The 19,691-nt window shown below is 34.7% G+C and overlaps 1 non-coding gene across 1 annotated transcript; it reads left to right on the top strand.

Moving 5' to 3' along the window:
• The first annotated feature begins 7,280 nt into the window (after nt 1-7,280).
• LOC112092538 lies at nt 7,281-7,387 on the top strand. The gene has a single exon (XR_002902631.1). It is a non-coding gene; the product is annotated as a small nucleolar RNA R71 (small nucleolar RNA).
• The last annotated feature ends 12,304 nt before the right edge of the window (nt 7,388-19,691 follow it).

Consider the following 19,691-nt stretch of genomic DNA (forward strand, 5'->3'; position numbering starts at 1 on the left):
TTATCCTTAAACACTATCCTCTCGTATATAACACTTATATACTATGTTTAAGGTTACATAAACAATCACGGAATTTTCATTTGATATTCATAAAATATTCATAAATATATGCACATAAAATGATGAATAAACTATTTTATTAATTAAATAATAAATATCCTATTACATCTCATGCTTCTAGGACACTATTCCCAACACTTTATAGCACAAGGAATCAAAACTCTAAATTGGATCGCTCAACAGAAGTTCATCTCTAACCTCACTAAGAGAACTCTAGCCTAGCTTGCAAAACATTCTCACAAGTTCTAGAGAGAAAATATGAGACTGACAGCAAGACGACAGAAAACTGAATATTAAAAACTCCCAAAAACCTTAGGCTAACCCATCTATTTATAGTGTTCAAAGGTTGCCTGCCAAATAAGGAAATAAATAGTAAAACTAGAAAATTACAAAAGAAAAGGAAACAAAATAAAATTACACATAAATTAGGAGAAATCATATATTTGATTTGGGGAAGAAATCTGGTAATTTGCTCTGATTTTTTAGGAAGGAATTCGGATTCAGCACAGGAGGGACACGTGTCGAAGCTTGATTGGATCAAAGGAATAAAGCACCACGTGTCGCGCGCGGAGTGGAGGAAGTCTGCTGGCGTTGGAGACAGCTGGGACCTGCGGAAGCCAGGTGTCACGCGTGGAGAAGAAGGCAGGCTAGCATTGTAGGTGTGGGACCCACGCGGAAGAACACTTTTAACGCGCTATGGCTTGCTCGTCGAAGAAACGCGCCTTGATGGTTAGGCTGCGCTTGTAACGCACGCATGGAGAGCTGGCGGAATGCGGGAGAGAGCTGGCCACACTCAGAGGCTCAGCTTGATGTCTCGGCTGACGCGGCTCTTCCTCTGGCTCGTGTGGCTCGGCTGAAAGGCTTAAAAATATGGCTTTCATGACTTCTTCTTGTGTTGCTTTTTACACTGCTTTCATCTGTAAATAATTAAGCAAAAACTAGATAAATTCAAAAAATATATTATGAATAAAAATAATATAATTGTTTAATTAAAGCTTAAATATTTTAATATTATCTAAATCAAAAGCAATATTTAGGGTGCATTTTTATGCACTGATCACAACCCCCAACCAGCTTATTGCTAGTCTCTAGCAATCCAAGCGCAAGAGAAATCATGTCACAAAGAAAATCTAAGTCTCAACTCGCTTAGTCGCCTGAGTATTTCAAACAAACTGTTAGCAAGAAGTCAAAAGATACTATCAAGATCATTTCAGTCATAACTCCAGAGTCGTGTGTGTGTGCTCCAAACCATAACCTTCTTACCACTGACCATAACACATGCAGCTTTGAAAAATTCACCAAGTAAAAGTCTCAACTCCATTGATCTCGCCGGTGTCAAAAATATTTGAGTGTAAAGGTTTTCTCTGATGGAGTTGGAAGCCGAACAATCAACGCTCAGTGTGAGGAATGTCAAATTTAGGACAAACAGTCAAACGAACATGACCAAAAGATAGGTTAATCAACTACTAGAACATTCCACCATTCTTACCACAAACCAACTTTTGGAATTTCATTCGGGGCAAACAGAAATTTATAGAAATGATCAAAGAGCTAATTGCTCTTGCTTAGTTTTTTTTTTTTTTAAGGAAAAATAAGAAATGAGGCTCTATTACATAAGATCATTCCTATCTAACCCAAAATTCATCCCTCAAGCATATGCACCAAGCATACCACTAACCATGTAATGATGTTCTAATAGTGATTTTACCAGCTTAAAATATCAATGAAAGTTCAAAAGTCGTTTTCTCTACTCTATTGACTCACCAAAAATCAAGCACTTAAACTCGGGAATTTTCTCAGCTGACATGCATTAACATCCATCTTACCACAAGGTTTAGCACGTGCAAAAAGAAACTCTGGAAGTCATTTCTTAGCAACCAAGACAGTAAAAATTGACCCAAACCAATCATTTTGAATCATACTCAAACAACTTTGCAAAAATTTTAACCCAAATATCAACATGACAAAAATCACTCTTACGCATGAATATGCTCACCACCCCCAACCAAAATCAGACAGTGTCCTCAGTGTCAAAAATTGTGAAAATATAGAGAAAGAAGACACATGGATGATGGGCATTCCACATATGAGCACAGCTTGAGCTTCCTGGTATGATTCTCCAAAAACACACATAACAAAAATGTAAAAAGAAACAAGGAAAACAAAAAATGAAAATATGGTACAGGAGATGTGAGCAAACTACTCAGGGCTGGTAAACGGGGTTGTCGAGAATGATCTCTTCAACCTGGTTTACTCGCTCTAAGTAATTTTTCAGACGCTGGCCATTTACTTTAATCAGTAGGGGCCTCGTGCCATGCTTCGTCCCCTTTCTAGGCATTCTCCTTAAAGAAGGAAGACGGGCTTGAACTTGAAAGATTGCTTTTATGTGGTTGACAGGCTATAGCTTTGTTGGAATTGATTCTAATCGAGGTAGTGTATGGGGATGCATCTCAATCCGCGTATGGAACCACAATCTCTGCCGCTAGCTTTGCACTCGGAGGATCTGACTTTAAAGATTCTCCCATCGGTCGGGTCCTCAACCTCGACAGCACCATTGGGAAAAACGCGTTTCACTACGAACGGACCAGTCCACCACGACCTTAACTTACCGGGGTAAAGATGCAAACGGGAATCATAGAGATGAACCCGCTGATTCGGCTCGAAGTTCTTCCTCAAGATCTGCTTATCATGAGCCATTTTCATTTTTGCCTTGTAGATCCTGGAATTATCATAGGCATCGTTCCTTAACTCCTCGATTTCAGAAAGCTGGAGCTTCCAGTTGACACCTGCAACGCTGAGATCAAAGTTGAGGGCCTTGGTAGCCCAATAAGCCTTATGTTCGAGCTCTACAGGTAGATGACAGGCTTTTTCAAAGATAAACCTGAAGGGAGACATCCCAAGTTGGGTTTTGTAAGCAGTGCAGTATGCCCAAAGTGCGTCCAGAAGGCGTAGAGACCAATCCTTGCGATCGGGATTAACCGTCTTTTCTAGAATTTGCTTAATCTCCCTATTGGCCAACTCAGCTTGACCATTTGTCTGTGGGTGATAGGCAGTTGAAACTTTATGAACCACACCATACTTGCGCATCAGAACCTCAAAAGAACGGTTGCAGAAGTGGGTGCCTTGATCACTGATGATGGCACGCGGCGTTCCAAATCGAGATAACACATTTTCTTTTAAGAACTTTACAATAGTAGTGTTATCATTGTTCCGGCATGCCACAACTTCTACCCACTTAGACACATAATCCACAGTGAGGAGTATGTAGAGGAATCCATAAGAAGGTGGAAATGGTCCCATAAAGTCTATCCCCTAGCAATCGAATATTTCTATTACGAGAATCGGGTTCAAGGGCATCATATGGCGACGGGACAAAGCACCTAGCTTTTGACACCTCTCACAGGAACGGCAGAAGTCATTGGTGTCCTTAAATAAAGTGGGCCAATAGAGACCACACTGCAAGACTTTCACGGCGTTGTTCTTCACAGAAAAATAACCGCCACATGCATCGTTGTGGTAAAAGTTCAGGACACTAGACACTTCATCATCCGGGATGCATCATCTCATGATCTGGTCGGTGCAGTACTTAAAAAGATAGGGGTCATCCCAATAAAAGTTATGAACCTCGACCAGAAACTTCCTCTTGTCTTGTGCACCCCAGGTAGATGGAATCTCGCCCGTCACCAAGTAGTTAACAATGTTCGCATACCATGGCATCTTAGTGACGGCGAAGAGATGTTCATCGGGGAAGTCATCTCCAATAGCAGGAATTTCGGCGGAATCATTAAATTCAAGATGAGATAAGTAGTCTGCCACCACATTTTTGACTCCCTTCTTATCCTTGATTGTCAAGTCAAATTCCTGCAGGAGAAGGATCCACCTAATTAAACGCGCCTTAGCATCCTTTTTGGAGAGAAGGTACTTAAGGGTGGCATGATCTGTGAAGATAGTGATAGGTGAACCAATCAAATATGCACGGAACTTGTCGAGAGAAAATACTACAGCAAGCAACTCTTTTTCAGTAGTAGAGTAGTTCATTTGAGCACTATTCAGAGTACGGCTTGCGTAGTAGACAATGAAAGGCTTCCCCTCTCTCCGTTGACCAAGAACGGCCCTCACAGCGTAGTTACTTGCGTCACACAATGATCTCAAAAGGTAAGCTCCAATCTGGTGACTGCATAATAAGGGCAGAAGTCAGTTTTGCGATGAGTGTTCGGAATACATCCTCACACTCTTGTGTCCAGTTGAACACATCATCTTTTGCTAGGAGGTTGCTTAGTGGTCTCGCTATAGATGAAAAGTTCTGAATGAACCTCCTGTAGAATCCGGCGTGCCCCAGAAAAGATCGGACATCTTTAACGGCCTTGGGGGTGGACAGGTTGGAAATGAGTTCAACCTTAGAGCGGTCAACCTCGATCCCTCTTTCAGAAATAATGTGCCCAAGAACTATGCCGGATGATACCATGAAATGACACTTCTCCCAATTAAGCACAAGACACTTCTCTTCACATCTTTGTAGAACAGCTTCTAAGTTGAGAAGGCATGTGTCGAATGAATCTCTGAAGACTGTCAAATCATCCATGAACACTTCCATGCATATTTTGATCATGTCGCTGAAAATGCTCATCATACACCTCTGAAATATCGCAGGTGCATTACACAATCCAAATGACATTCGCCGAAAGCCATAAGTGCCAAAAGGACATGTGAATGTTGTCTTATCCTGATCTTCTAATGTTATCTCTATCTGATAATATCCTGAATAGCCATCGAGAAAGCAATAGAAAGGATGACCTGTCACTTGTTCTAGGATTTGATCGATGAATGGAAGTGGAAAATAGTCTTTGCGAGTGGCGGCGGTAAGCTTGCGATAGTCAATACACATGCGCTACCCAGTCACAACCTTTGTGGGAACTAGAGCCCCTTTCTCATTTTCCACCACAGTAACCCCCGATTTCTTTGGCACTACCAGGGTCAGACTAACCCACTTGCTATCAGCAACAGGATAAATGATGCCAGCATCTAATAGCTTGAGAACCTCATTCTTCACCACTTCTTTCATTGTTGGATTCAATCTTCTTTGAGGATCTCTTCGCGGGTTAGCTCCTTCTTCCAAATGAATATGATGGGAGCAAATCAAAGGACTGATCCTTTTAATGTCAGCAATCATCCAACCCAATGCAGACCTATGCTTTTGCAGCATGTTGATCAACCGTTGCTCTTGTGATGCATCGAGTTTGGAAGAAATAATAACAAGAAAGGTATCGCCGACTCCCAAAAATGCATGTTTCAATCCTTCAGGTAGTTGAGCAAGTTTGACTGTAGGGGTCTCTTCGATGGAAGGCTTTGGTTTCTCTCTCCCTTGCGGAAGTTCCTCGAAACAAAGTTGTTTAAACTTAATTCCTCTGTCCTGTGAGTTGTGAGTTATTGAAAACGGCAGAAATGTTAGCCAACTCACAAGGACCGGAACTTTCAGATTCAAAATTTTAGAGGAGGTTTTCAAGATATTCAGAGTTGGTTTGTAGCAGAACCTCTTCCTCGACAAGTGTGTCGATCAAGAATGTTTGGTGACACTCGTCATCACCTTGTGGTTGTCTTACAATGTTGAAAACATTTACCTCGAGAGTCATATTCCCAAAAGAGATCTTCATTAGACCATTTCTACAATTAATTAGAGCATTTGCTGTCGCGAGGAATGGTCTTCCAAGGATGATCGGGATTTTTGACTCCACATCAACCACTGACTGAGTGTCCAAAACAATGAAATCCACAGGATAGTAGAACTTATCAACTTGTAATAACACATATTCTACTATTCCTCGTGGTCTCTTAATAGATCGATCGGCCAGTTATAGAACCATAGATGTGGGCTTAATATCTCTAAGACCTAATTGTGAGTAGACTGAATAAGGCATGAGGTTAACACTCGATCCTAGGTCTAACAATGCTTGGCCGAATTCGCGTGTCCCAATGGTGCAGGAAATGGTGGGACAGCCAGGATCTTTGTACTTCAGCGGTGTCTTCTGCTCAATCACCGCACTCACTTGTTCCGTCAAGAATGCAGTCTTCTTGACATGGTGCTTTCTCTTTATAGTGCACAGATCCTTTATAACCTTGGCGTAGGCCGGCACTTGCTTGATCACATGTAGTAAGGGAAGATTGATCTTCAATTGTGTCAAATGCTCCAGGATCTCACTTTAATTTTCCGGCACTTTCCCAGCAGGTCGGAGAGCTTGGGGGAAGGAAACCTTTACCGAAATTTTTGTTCACTCTTCTTTCTCCTGAGCCGATTCTTCATTACTCAAAGTGGTAGTACTTGTCGATGGTGTGTCTGAATTCTTACCACTTCGAGTAGTGATGACGTTAACTTCCTTGATATTTTGACCTTCAGAGTTGGAAGTTTGAGCCATGTTTTGTCCTCTCAAATTGGACTGGGCTTGTGATGGAAATTTACCACGCTCTTGAACGGTTAAAGTTTCTGTCAGCTTTGTGATCTGACTTTTTATTTACTTGTTCTCTTCCACCAGCTGCGTGAGCATTGAATCAACCCTTTGATTCGTCTTATTTTGCGCATCCATAAAAGCTTTTAAGGTATCCTCTAGAGAATTCCCTTTCAGCTGCATGTTATTCTGAGGCGCAAAATATGTCCTTGGTGGTTGAGATTGTTGCTCTGATCTCCATTGCCCTCCAGATGATTGTGCTTATTGGTTCGAATCTCGCCAACTGAAATTCGGGTGGTTTTTCCAACCAGGATTGTAAGATTCTGAGAAAGATCCGTAAGGCTTCTTATATGTGCCCAATGCATTGCACTACTCCTCATATACCCTTCTCATTTCACTTAAAGTGTGGCAATCCTAAGTTAGATGGCCCATTCCACCACAAACTAAACAAGGCTCATGTGCCTCTGTCCTTGCCACCATGTAGGGTCCTTTACTATCTTTACTTTTGAGGGCCTCAATTGCTTCGTTAAAACTTCAACTTGGGCCTTGAGGTTGTCCTCTTCCCTTAATTGATAAACTCCAACTGGTCGGGACCTACTGGTGCTCTCAGTAGCACTCGGCCCAGTCCAAGTATGAGCTTTCTCAGCTAACTCATTCAGGTACTCGATAGCTTCGTCAGGATCCTTCTGGAGAAAATCTCCATTGCACATCATCTCAACAAATTGGCGCTCTCAGATTGTGAGTCCATCGTAGAAATAGCTTACGAGGCGCCAACTTTCATATCCATGGTGGGGACACAGATTTAACAGATCTTTAAAATGCTCCCAAGCTTGATAGAGAGTTTCATTTTCCTTCTGAGCGAAATTCGAGATCTGTCGTTTCAAATTATTAGTCTTATGGTGTGGGAAATACTTGTTGAAGAATGTCGTCGTCATTTCTTCCCACGTACCAATAGACTTGGGCCTAAGAGAACTTTTGGCCTTGTCCTTCAGAGAGAAAGGGAAAAATTTCAATCTGACGGTATTTGTGGCCTCAGCACGGTTGTGAAAGGTGGCCACCACCTCTTTAAACTCCCGGATGTGTACATAGGGGTTCTCGTTCTCTAACCCGTGAAAGGTTGGGAGAAGTACAATCATGCCTGGCTTGAAATCCATAGGCGGTGCATTTGGCGGGAACATGATGCACGATGGGGTGGCTGTGCACGTTGGGTGCAGATAATCTTGCAACGTCCTCTACTGAACTTCCTCATGTTGTGTCATTGCGAATAGATTTTTAAATGCGAATTCCAACGACGAGTGTGAATACGGAGGCGGAGAAGACGAGTCTGATAGAATTTCACTAGGGGTTTCTAAATTTGGACGTTGAGCAAATCTCCCTAGTTCGTCTCTATATCGATGCATTCACCCTAAGCGATTTTTTTTATTTTTTTAATTTTTTTTGTTTTTGTTTTGTGTTTTTATTTTTAATCAAAGCAAAAGAAAATAACTATATAGTAACGTGAATTGTAACCACTGAGAGTGCTCCCAGGAAAGACTATAGCTCTTGGCTCAATGAATAGTCTCCTAGACAGAGCAACGTTCCCAGGAAAGATTGGTGGGGCGAGGCCCACTTAAGTACCAACTTTCCTAGACAGAACTCCCTCAGATTATACTTTCCACGTAACCACACAATTATTCTCAAAATCAATTATTAAATTTTATTGAGTAAATTATGAAATGTAATCTAATTAATGGAAACTATTCCTAAAGTCAAAAGCCTAAATCTACCAAATTATGAAAATCATAGATTAAGAATCTAAATTAGTCAATTAATTACCATCTTAATTATAATCCTAAAAATTAATGAAACTATAAAAGGAAAAATTAAATTAGGCAACAATTAAAGTATACAAATGAGGAAACAAAATAAAATCCTAATTTACCAAAAATAAAAGATTACAAAATCAAATCACGATTAATTTTAAAACTAAAAGGGAAAATAAAATGAACAATTTAAACAAATCCTAAAAGTGTGAGGTTTTTTTTTTTTTTGAAAATCAAATTTTAATAAAGAGAAAATGCTAACAGACTAAAAGAATAAACTAAAAGACAAAGAAAGAAAAAGAAGCAGAAAGATAGGTGCGGGTACGAAAAATAAAGATTTTTTTTGAGTTAAGAAACAGATTATCCAGATCAAAGAAAAAAGAAAAAAAAAATAAAGAAAATGTACTTACCTCTTTGGCACAAAATCTACTAATCACTCTTGTTAGTAGCACCTCCCCGGCAACAGCGCCAAAATTTGATTTACGCCCAAAAGTGATGTTCACAAGCGGTCAATTGTAGCACAGAAAGGCGGTCGTATCCACAGAGAGATAACAAAATAACAAGAATGACTAACAGAATAAGAGCGTTAGAGAAAAGTGAATTAAAGAAAAATGAGAGTTTTTGGGATTTTTGTTGCAAATAAAATAAAAAGGAGAAAATCTGTATGAAGAAAATGGTAAGGTGTCGAGAATCCCTAATGCTTCGTTCACCAATTCAAGTTTTGATTCACAAAATAAAAGAATCGAATAAATTAAATCTCTATGTTAGCTCAGAAAATATTATTATTACAAGTTATCCAAAATCGACAATATATCAATTTGACAATATTGCAGAAAAAGACAATTTGTAAAATAATTTGAATGACAAAACAATGCGTGACATAATTACATAAGAAAAGCATGACTGAACTTATATAAAAATTGGCACACAATATTTTGAAAAGTAATAGAAAAATAGATGAGATTTAATTCATTCAGATGTTGAACTTTACAGCACAAGGAATCAAAACTCTAAATTGGACCGCTCAACAGAAGTTCATCTCTAACCTCACCAAGAGAACTCTAGCCTAGCTTGCAAAACATTCTCACAAGTTCTAGAGAGAAAATATGAGACTGACAGCAAGACGACAAAAAACTGAATGTTAAAAGCTCCCAAAAACCTTAGGCTAACCCATCTATTTATAGTGTTCAGAGGTTACCTGTCAAATAAGGAAATAAATAGTAAAACTAGAAAATTACAAAAGAAAAGGAAACAAAATAAAATTACACATAAATTAGGAGAAATCATATATTTGATTTGGGGAAGAAATCTGGTAATTTGCTCTGATTTTTTGGGAAGGAATTCAGATTCAGCACAGGAAGGACACGTGTCGAAGCTTGATTGGATCAAAGGAATAAAGCGCAATGTGTCGCGCGCGGAGTGGAGGAAGTCTGCTAGCGTTGGAGACAGCTGGGACCCGCGGAAGCCAAGTGTCACGCGTGGAGAAGAAGGCAGGCTAGCATTGCAGGCGTGGGACCCACGCGGAGGAACGCTTTTAACGCGCTGTGGCTTGCTCGTCGAAGAAACGCGCCTTGATGGTTAAGCTGTGCTTGTAACGCGCACATGGAGAGTTGGGGGAATGCAGGAGAGTGCTGGGCACACTCAGAGGCTCGGCTTGATGGCCCGGCTGACGCGGCTCTCCCTCTGGCTCGTGTGGCTCAGCTTAAAGGCTTAAAAATATGGCTTTCATGACTTCTTCTTGTGTAGCTTTTTACACTGCTTTCATCTGTAAATAATTAAGCAAAAACTAGACATATTCTAAAAAAATATTATAAATAAAAATAATAGAATTGTTTAATTAAAGCTTAAATATTTTAATATTATCTAAATCAAAAGCAATATTTAGGGTGCATTTTTAGGCACTGATCAGCGCACCACTACACGAGCTGGGAGTTTTTTTATAGCATTTTTCTTTTTTCATTTTTTGAGGCCATTTTTTGCAGGCATCCTCAGAAAAATGTAAGGATGTGTCTGCAAAATTTTAGTATTTTTTCACGTCGTTTTTATTTTATTTTATTTTTCAAAGATAAAAAAATAGAGAAAATCATATAAAACAGAATATTGTTCAAAAAATGGTGTCACTTTTTGCATTAATTCTTAAAAATTGTGTGTTAATTTTAGAATATAAAACATAAATAAATATTTAAATTTTTGACCCATCTAGCACCTGGGCACCCCATTGCGCGGGCCGGGAGCTTTTTTATAGCAGTTTTCTTTTTTCATTTTTTGTGGCTATTTTTTGCTAACATGCTCAAAAAAATATAAGGATCGTGCCTACAAAACTTCAGCATTTTTTGATATCATTTTTATTTTATTTTATTTTTCAAGCATGAAAAATAGAGAAAATCATAAAAAATAGAATATTCATAAAAAATGAGGCTGCTTGTTGCACTAATTCTTAAAAATCGTGTGCTTATTTTAGAACGCAAAACACAAATAAAAAATGTGAATTTTTAACCCATTCTAGTCCCTAGGTGCCCTACTGCGCAAGCCGATGACTTTTTTACAGCATTTTTCTTTTTTCTTTTTTTGTAGGCATGCTCAGAAAAATATAAGGATTATGTCTGCAAAATTTAAGATTTTTGGAATTCGTTCTTATTTTATTTTATTTTTAAAATACGAAAAATATAAAAAATCATAAAAAAAATAGAATATTCATCAAAAAAATGTGTCGCGTCATGCATTAATTCCTAAAAATTATGTATTAATTTTAAAATGCAAAACATAAATAAAAATATTAGTTTTTGACCAATTTCGGCCCCTGGGAACCCCACTGCCCGAGTTGTGAGCTTTTTGAAAGCGTTTTTCTTTATTCATTTTTTGAGGCAATTTTATGCAGGCATGCTCCAAAAAATGTAAGGATCATGTGTGTAAAATTTCAGTATTTTTTGACGTCGTTTTATTTTATTTTATTTTATTTTTTAAAGGCAAAAAATAGAGAAAATCATAAAAAAAAATAGAATATTCATCAAAAAAATGGTGGCTCTTATTGTATTAATTCCTAAAAATCATTTATTAATTTTAGAATGTGAAACATAAATAAAAAAGTGAATTTTTGACCTATCCCGGCCCCTGGACGCCCCACTACGTGGGCCGAGCATTTTTTTGCAGCATTTTTCATTTTGAAGGCTATTTTTTGCAGCCATGCTCTAAAAAATATAAGGGTCGTGTTTGTAAAATTTTAGAATTTTTTGATTTCGTTTTTATTTTATTTTATTTTTCAAATACAAAAAATAGAGAAAATCATAAAAATTAGAATATTCACAAAAAAAAATTGTTCCGGTTTTTACATTAATTACTAAAAATCATGTATTAATTTCAGAATGTAAATTATAGATAAAAATATGATTTTTTGAACCATTTTAGCTCCTGGGAGCGTCACCGCGTGGGCCGGGGACTCTTTTATAGTGTTTTTCTTTTTTTATTTTTTGAGGCCATTTTTTCCAGGCATGCTCAGAAAAATATAAGGATTATGTGAGCAAAATTTTCAGAATATTTTGACGTCATTTTTTTTTAATTTTATTTTTCAACGACAAAAAATAGAGAACATAATAAAAAATAGAATATTCATCAAAAAATAGTGCCGCTTATTGCATTAATTTCAAAAAATCATGTATTAATTTTAGAATGCAAAACATAAATAAAAATGTGAATTTTTGACCTATCCCGGTTCCTAAGAGCCCCATTGCATGGGCTGGAGACTTTTTAACAGTGTTTTTCTTTTTTCATTTTTTGAGGCCATTTTTGCATGCTTGTTTAGAAAAATATAGGGATCGTGTGTGCAAAATTTCAGAATTTTTTGACGTCATTTTTATTTTATTTTTTAAAGATGAAAAATAGAGAAAATCATAAAAAAAAATAGAATATTCATCAAAAAAATGGTTCTGCATCTTGCATTAATTCCTAAAAATCATGTATTACTTTTAAAATGTAAAACATAAATAAAAATGTTACTTTTTCACCAATCCCGGCCCCTAGGCGCCTAAGTGCGCAGGCTGGGAGCTTTTTAACAGCTTTTTCTTTTTTCATTTTTTAGGCAATTTTATGCATGTATGCTAAAAAAAAACATGTGAGGATCGTGTCTGTAAAATTTCAGTATTTTTTTACGCATTTTATTTTATTTTATTTTTCAACGACAAAAAATAGAGAAAATCATAAAAAATTGAATATACATAAAAAATGGTGTTGCTTGTTTCATCAATTCCTAAAAATCGTGTGCTAATTTTAGAATGTAAAACACAAATAAAAATGTGAATTTTTTACTAATCCTGGCCTCTAGACGCCCTACTGAGCGGGCCGAAGGCTTTTTGAAAGCGGGTTTTTTCATTTTTTGAGGGCACTTTTTTCAGGCATCCTTAAAAAAATGTAAGGATCGTGTCTCTAAAATTTGACATCATTTTTATTTTTCAAAGACAAAAAATAGAGGACATAATAAAAATAGAATATTCATCACAAAATGGTGCCGCTTAATGCATTAATTTCAAAAAAATGTGTTTTAATTTTAGAATGCAAAACATAAATAAAAATGTGAATTTTTGACCTATCCCGGCTCCTAAGAGCCCCACTGCATGGGCTTGAGACTTTTTAATAGTGTTTTTCTATTTTCATTTTTTGAGGCCATTTTTTCAGGCTTGTTTAGAAAAATATAAGGATTGTGTGTGCAAAATTTCAGAATTTTTTGACGTCATTTTTATTTTATTTTTTAAAGATGAAAAATAGAGAAAATCATAAAAAAAAATAGAATATTCATTAAAAAATGGTTCTGTGTCTTGCATTAATTCCTAAAAATTATGTATTAATTTTAAAATGTAAAACATAAATAAAAATGTTAATTTTTCACCAATCCCGGCCCCTGGGCGCCTAAGTGCGCAGGCTGAGAGCTTTTTAACAGCTTTTTTCTTTTTTCATTTTTTAGGCAATTTTATGCATGTATGCTCAAAAGAAATGTGAGGATTATGTATGTAAAATTTCAGTATTTTTTGATGTCGTTTTATTTTATTTTATTTTTCAAAGACGAAAAATAGAGAAAATCATAAAAAATAGAATATACATAAAAAATGGTACCGTTTGTTTCATCAATTCCTAAAAATCGTGTGTTAATTTTAGAATGTAAAACACAAATAAAAATGTGAATTTTTTACCAATCCCGGCCTCTAGGCGCCCTACTGAGCGGGCTGAAGGCTTTTTGACAGAGGGTTTTTTCATTTTTTGAGGGCACTTTTTCCAGGCATCCTCAAAAAATGTAAGGATCGTGTCTCTAAAATTTGACGTTGTTTTTATTTATTTTTATTTTTCAAAGACAAAAAATAGAGAACATAATAAAAAAAATAATATTCATCAAAAAATGGTGTCACTTATTGCATTAATTCCTAAAAATCGTGCATTAATTTTAGAATGCAAAACATAAATAAAAAAGGTAAATTTTTTACCCATCCCGGCCCTTGGGTGCCCCACTACGTGGGTCGGGGGCTTTTTGACAGTGTTTTTCTTTCATATTTTGAGGCAATTTTTTACAGGCATGCTCTGAAAAATGTAAGGATAATATCTGTAAAATTTAAGAATCTTTTGACGTCGTTTTATTTTATTTTATTTTTCAAAGATGAAAAATAAACAAAATCATAAAAAACAGTGTATCCATCAAAAAATAGTGCCGCTTGCTACATTAATTTCTAAAAATTATGTATTAATTTTATAATATAAAACATAAATAAAAATTTAATTTTTTGACCTATCCTGGCCTCTGAGCGCCTTATTGCGCGGGCCGGGGGCTTTTTGACATCGTTTTTCTTTTTTCTTTTTTTGAGGGCATTTTTTGCAGGCATTGTCAAAAAAATATAAGGATCACGTCTGCAAAATTTAAGGATATTTTGACGTCGTTTTTATTTTATTTTAGTTTTCAAAGACGAAAAATAGAGAAAATAATAAAAAATAGAATATACATAAAAAATGGTGCCGCTTGCTGTATTAATTCATAAAAATCAAGTATTAATTTTAGAATGCAATAAATAAATAAAAATGTAAAATTTTGACCCATCCCGGCCTCTGAGCGTCTCACTGCGCGGGACAGGAGCTTTTTGACAGTGTTTTTCTTTTTTCATTTTTTGAGGCCATTTTTTGGAGGCATGCTCCAAAAAATGTAAGGATCACGTCCGCAAAATTTAAGAATATTTTGACGTCGTTTTTATTTTATTTTAGGTTTCAAAGACGAAAAATAAAGAAAATCATAAAAAAATAAAATATTCATAAAAAATGGCACCGCTTATTGCATTAATTTATAAAAATTTTGTACTAATTTTAGAATGTAAAAATTAAATAAAAAAAGTGAATTTTTAACCCATCCTGGCCCCTAGGTGCCCCACTGCACGTGCCGGGCGCTTTTTGACATCGTTTTTCTTTTTTTCTTTTTTTAGGTCATTTTATACAGGCATGCTCTGAAAAATGTAGGGATCGTGTGTGCAAAATTTATGTATTTTTTTATGTTGTTTTATTTTATTTTATTTTTTAATGTCAAAAAAATAGAGAAAAACGTAAATAATAGAATATACATCAAAAAATGGTGCCGTTTGTTGCATTAATTCCTAAAAATCATGTATTAATTTTTTAATGTAAAATATAAATAAAAATGTAAATTTTTGACCCATCTCAGCCCCTGGCCACCCCACTGCGCGGGCTGGGAACTTTTTTACGGCGTTTTTCATTTTTCATTTTTTGAGGCCATTTTATGGAGGCATGCTAAGATAAATGTAAGGACCGTGTCTGTAAAAATTCAATATTTTTTGACGTCGTTTTATTTTATTTTATTTTTCAAAGACAAAAAATAGAGAAAATATTTAAAAAATATAATAAACATCAATAAATAGTGCCGCTTGTTGCATTAATTCTTAAAAATCTTGTATTAATTTTAGAATGCAAAACATAAATAATGATATAAATTTTTGACTCATCCCGGCCCCTGGGAGCCCCACTGCGCAAGCTAAGAGCTTTTTAATAGCGTTTTTCTTTTTTCATTTTTTGAGGCCATTTTTTGCAAGTATGCTCAGAAAATTGTGAGGATCGTGTATGCAAACTTTCAGAATATTTTGACCTCATTTTTGTTTTATTTTATTTTTCAAAGGTGAAAAATAGCAAAAAATCATAAAAAAATAAAATATTCATCAAAAAAATGACGCCGCTTGTTGCATCAATTCTTTAAAATCGTGTATTAATTTTAGAAAGCAAATATAAATAAAAAAATATATTTTTGACCCGTCATCAAACCTGGGAAGAAACATTGGGAAGGTGTAAAGTGGGTGCTAAGGTATTTGAAGGGTACTGTTAAATAATGCCTGAAATATGGAAGGTCTGAGTTGGAGAAGGAAACAGTAGTAGGCTATGTTGATTCAGACTTTGCAGGATGTAATGACACCAGAAAGTCTTTAATTGGTTATGTCTTCAAAGTTCATGGTAACATAATTAGTTGGAAAGCAAAATTGCAGCCTGTAGTAGCATTATCAACCACAGAGGCTGAGTATATTGTGCTACAGAGGCCATTAAAGAAGCCCTCAGGTTAAAAGGGCTTGTTTCTGAATTACTTGTTCAGAAGAGACTAGAACATGTGACTGTGTACTGTGATAACTAGAGTGCAATTTGCTTGACTAAGAATCAGGTGCATCACGAGAGGACAAAACATGTGGATGTAAAGTATCATTTCATCTGAGAGGTGGTAGCAAACGGAGAAGTTGAAGTATAGAAGATCTCAACTGAGCATAATCCGTCTGATACGATCACAAAGGCATTACCTTCAGTGAAGTTTCAATATTGTCTGAAGTTAATGAATGTTAATGTCAAGTCTAGTGAAGAAGTTTGAATAAAGAACAAATGTGGAGATGGTTAAAGTTTGTTCTGTATTCAAGTACGGTCACGTGGAGGTCACGTGTTCAAGAAGAGTCGGTTATAAGGAAAGTTCCAGTAGACTATTTGCTTAGCCAGGTCAGCAGGTCATCAGTGTGAATAGGAATTCATTGGCTGAGGCAATGAATATAAGGAAAACTTGTAACTGAGTGTAGAGAGATAACTGTTCAGAAAGGGGAAAAGCTAGAGAGAGAGTCTGTAAAATTGAGAATTTCTCTGATGTATTTCTCTGGTTGGTTTGGGAGATTGCTTCTGGATAATAAAGCTTCAAGATTTCTCTGTGGAATTCTATTCTTCTTGATCCATTTTCTATGTATTGATTCGGTTGTTTGCTCTAACAAGTAGTGTAAGGTCTAAATATGGAATAATACTAACGTTTGGTTATATTTTTAGAATTATAAGTTTTTACAAAATGAGAGTGAAAATGATTGGTGGGAGCTTTTGAGTTAGGTTTGTGAACTGTGTTTTAGATTAGAATCCAAAAAACTTTTGGAGGGAGAGTGGGTTCAATTTTGAGTTGGAGTGAACCCAAAACCTAAAAGTAATATACAACCAAATGCTAGTTTGAATTGTTTTTTAGATTCAGACCCATAAAAACTCACCAAACAAATGGACACTACATTTATGCCATTGGATAGTGTAAATATAAATATGGCCTCGTTCGTTTCGTTAATTTAAGTTTACAATTCGAGTTGAGATGTGATTTTATATGAAAGCTTTTTACTGTAGCAAAAAAGTTAGATGTGACTGTTTGTGAGAGCTTTTTACTGTAATAAAATTTGAATTCTAAACTCGAATCAGCGAAACAAACGATGCCATAATTTTTTGAGTGGTAGTTTTGTATTTTTCTTTTTTTTATGTACTTTGCAATTCAAATTTGGGTTATCGATGAAAGCAAACAATTTTAGCAGTTTAAATTTTTTTCACCTTGATCACCACAATGTATATAAGATCACATATATTTTTTTCACAAGTCAAAATATTTAATGGTTTGAATTGTTTTTCTTTATCATCTAAAGTTGAATTTTGAATTGTACATCTATTTTTTGTCGTCTAATTTTTGGCAAGAAAAATTTAGAACCCAAGGTGAACTCCATTGAAAAAGTGAAGACTTCGTAAGTAACATACGAAACGTCTTAAGAGGACAAGGTGATTAAATGCTACGTTTGGTGCAATGGATAGAAAAGTGGAAGGAGGGGAAAGTAAAATGATAGAATGAGAATTTTCTCTCATGTTGTTTGATAAAAAAAAAAAGAAAAATGAAAATAAAATGTCAAATTTAGTACATTTTATAATAATATCTCGATACAAATAAAAATATGATAAATGATTAAACTTAAAATAGTTATTTTACACCTTATTTATTTGTCAATTTTTAGCGTATTGTATTGTATTATTTTATAACGGATTCATGATTCATACTTGGGTTAGTCGGGCCGACATAGAGTCATGTCAGAGCCTATAATTATTTAAATAAACGCACAATGCACGTTTATATTTTTCAAACATTATATTTTAATCTCTCAATTTTTATAAAATTACATTTTGACCCTAAAATTTTATAAAATTATATTTTAACTCATTGTATAATACGTCATAAAATCAAACACCGTATTATATTATGATAATATAACAAAATACAACTTAATACAATACATTTTACACAATAAAATACAATATATAAGCTGCAAAACACGGCCTTCTAAAAAGGTTCAACCAAATATAGTCAACTTTTAACGTCAACATCCCCACAGTGACTATTCTATCTTATCTGAACTTTTTAAGCTGTAAACAGTGGGACAAAAGGGAAATAAATAGGGGAGGAAAAAAAAAAGAACAGAAAGAGAAAAAGAAGTCCCGAGCAAGGAGAACCGCCGATAAGATTAGAACAATTGGACAAAAAGAGAAATGGATACAAACTAAGACGTACTAACGAGATTCCAAAAGGTTGAAGAATCTCACTTCTTTTTCTCCTCTCTCTCTCTCGTGATGTTCAAATGAAAACTCGAAACAAGCCATGGCCACTAAGAAGGTATAAGATGCAAAGGGTTTATTCAGCAAAAAAGGGGGAAAAAAAAAAAAAAAAAAAAAAAAAAAAAAAAAAAAAAAAACAAAGTAATAGCCTCGCACACACAAGTCGCCTTCCCTTCCAGCTCGCTCATATAGCTTTTTTCTCGTGTTCAGATTCCAACTCATGGTGCGCATTGATCGAGAGTAATAATGACAGGCCGTTTCACTGAATTTTGGCATGCAATACTATAAGAAGGAATATTAATCATTTTGTACCTTGGATCTCGGATGTTCTCCGGATTGGACCTTTAAATTCCAAATTCATGTCTAACTTGTTTTTTTTATTGAGTCAACAGTTGATTCTGCTATCTAAATTGATGAATTTACTATATATTTTATGAAGTATACAAATTTACCTTTTGTATTTATAAATAAACATGTAATCAAATACCAGCTGACGAATTTAGTATTTACAACTTAGCTTAAAAATTCCATAAACATTTTTAGATTTTGCTTCATACTTTTCTTAAACATAACGTCTAAGTCATGTTTTGTACATGTTTAACCATAAACTATAAAGGATAAATTCTTCAACTAATTAACCATAAACAATTGACCTTGAAAAGGTAGACATCTGAAATAAATTTGAAACCCGATGGACCAGTTTCAAACACATGGTATACATTTTTCATAAACTCAAAATATCGAGTATAAAAGAGTAAATAACCCTATTGTGACGTAACAATTCTTTTAGTGGGTTACGCAACAATTTTTACTTACTACAAAAGTCGAATATTCTACCCTAAAGAATACGAATTCGCCTTCAAAGATATATAGGCTTAGTTTGGTAGTGCTGTAAATTTTATAAAAATTACTTTTAGCTGTGCTGAAAGAAGAAACAGCTATTACAGAAAACAGTTGAGTGTTTGGTAAACTATAATTATAGTAGCTGTGCTGGTTCCAAAATCAATATAATAGCATTTGATAAATTATAAGGTTAAATTGCTGTGTATAGTTAAAAATTATGACTATATTATATTATAATATAATATAATATATATAATTACAATATAATATATATTTATGATTATATTTAATATAATACAAAAAGCTATTATTATATATATATTATATAAGTTTGATATAGAATATAATAATATTATTAAAATAATAACTAAAATAATTAAAAATAACGATTATATTATATTATACTATAATATAATATATATAATTATAATATAATGTATATTTATTATTATATTTAATATAATACAATAAAATTATTATTAAATAACATATTATATAACTATGATATAGAATATAATAATATTTTTAAAATGGTTAATATAATTACAATATTATAAAACATATTATAATAATACTTAAGAAATATTAATATTTCAGTTATAATATAATTAAAAATTACAACTATATTATAATATAATATATT

The sequence above is a fragment of the Morus notabilis genome, unplaced genomic scaffold (genome assembly GCF_000414095.1).
Source record: "Morus notabilis unplaced genomic scaffold, ASM41409v2 Scaffold365, whole genome shotgun sequence".
NCBI classification, from domain to species: Eukaryota; Viridiplantae; Streptophyta; class Magnoliopsida; order Rosales; family Moraceae; genus Morus; species Morus notabilis.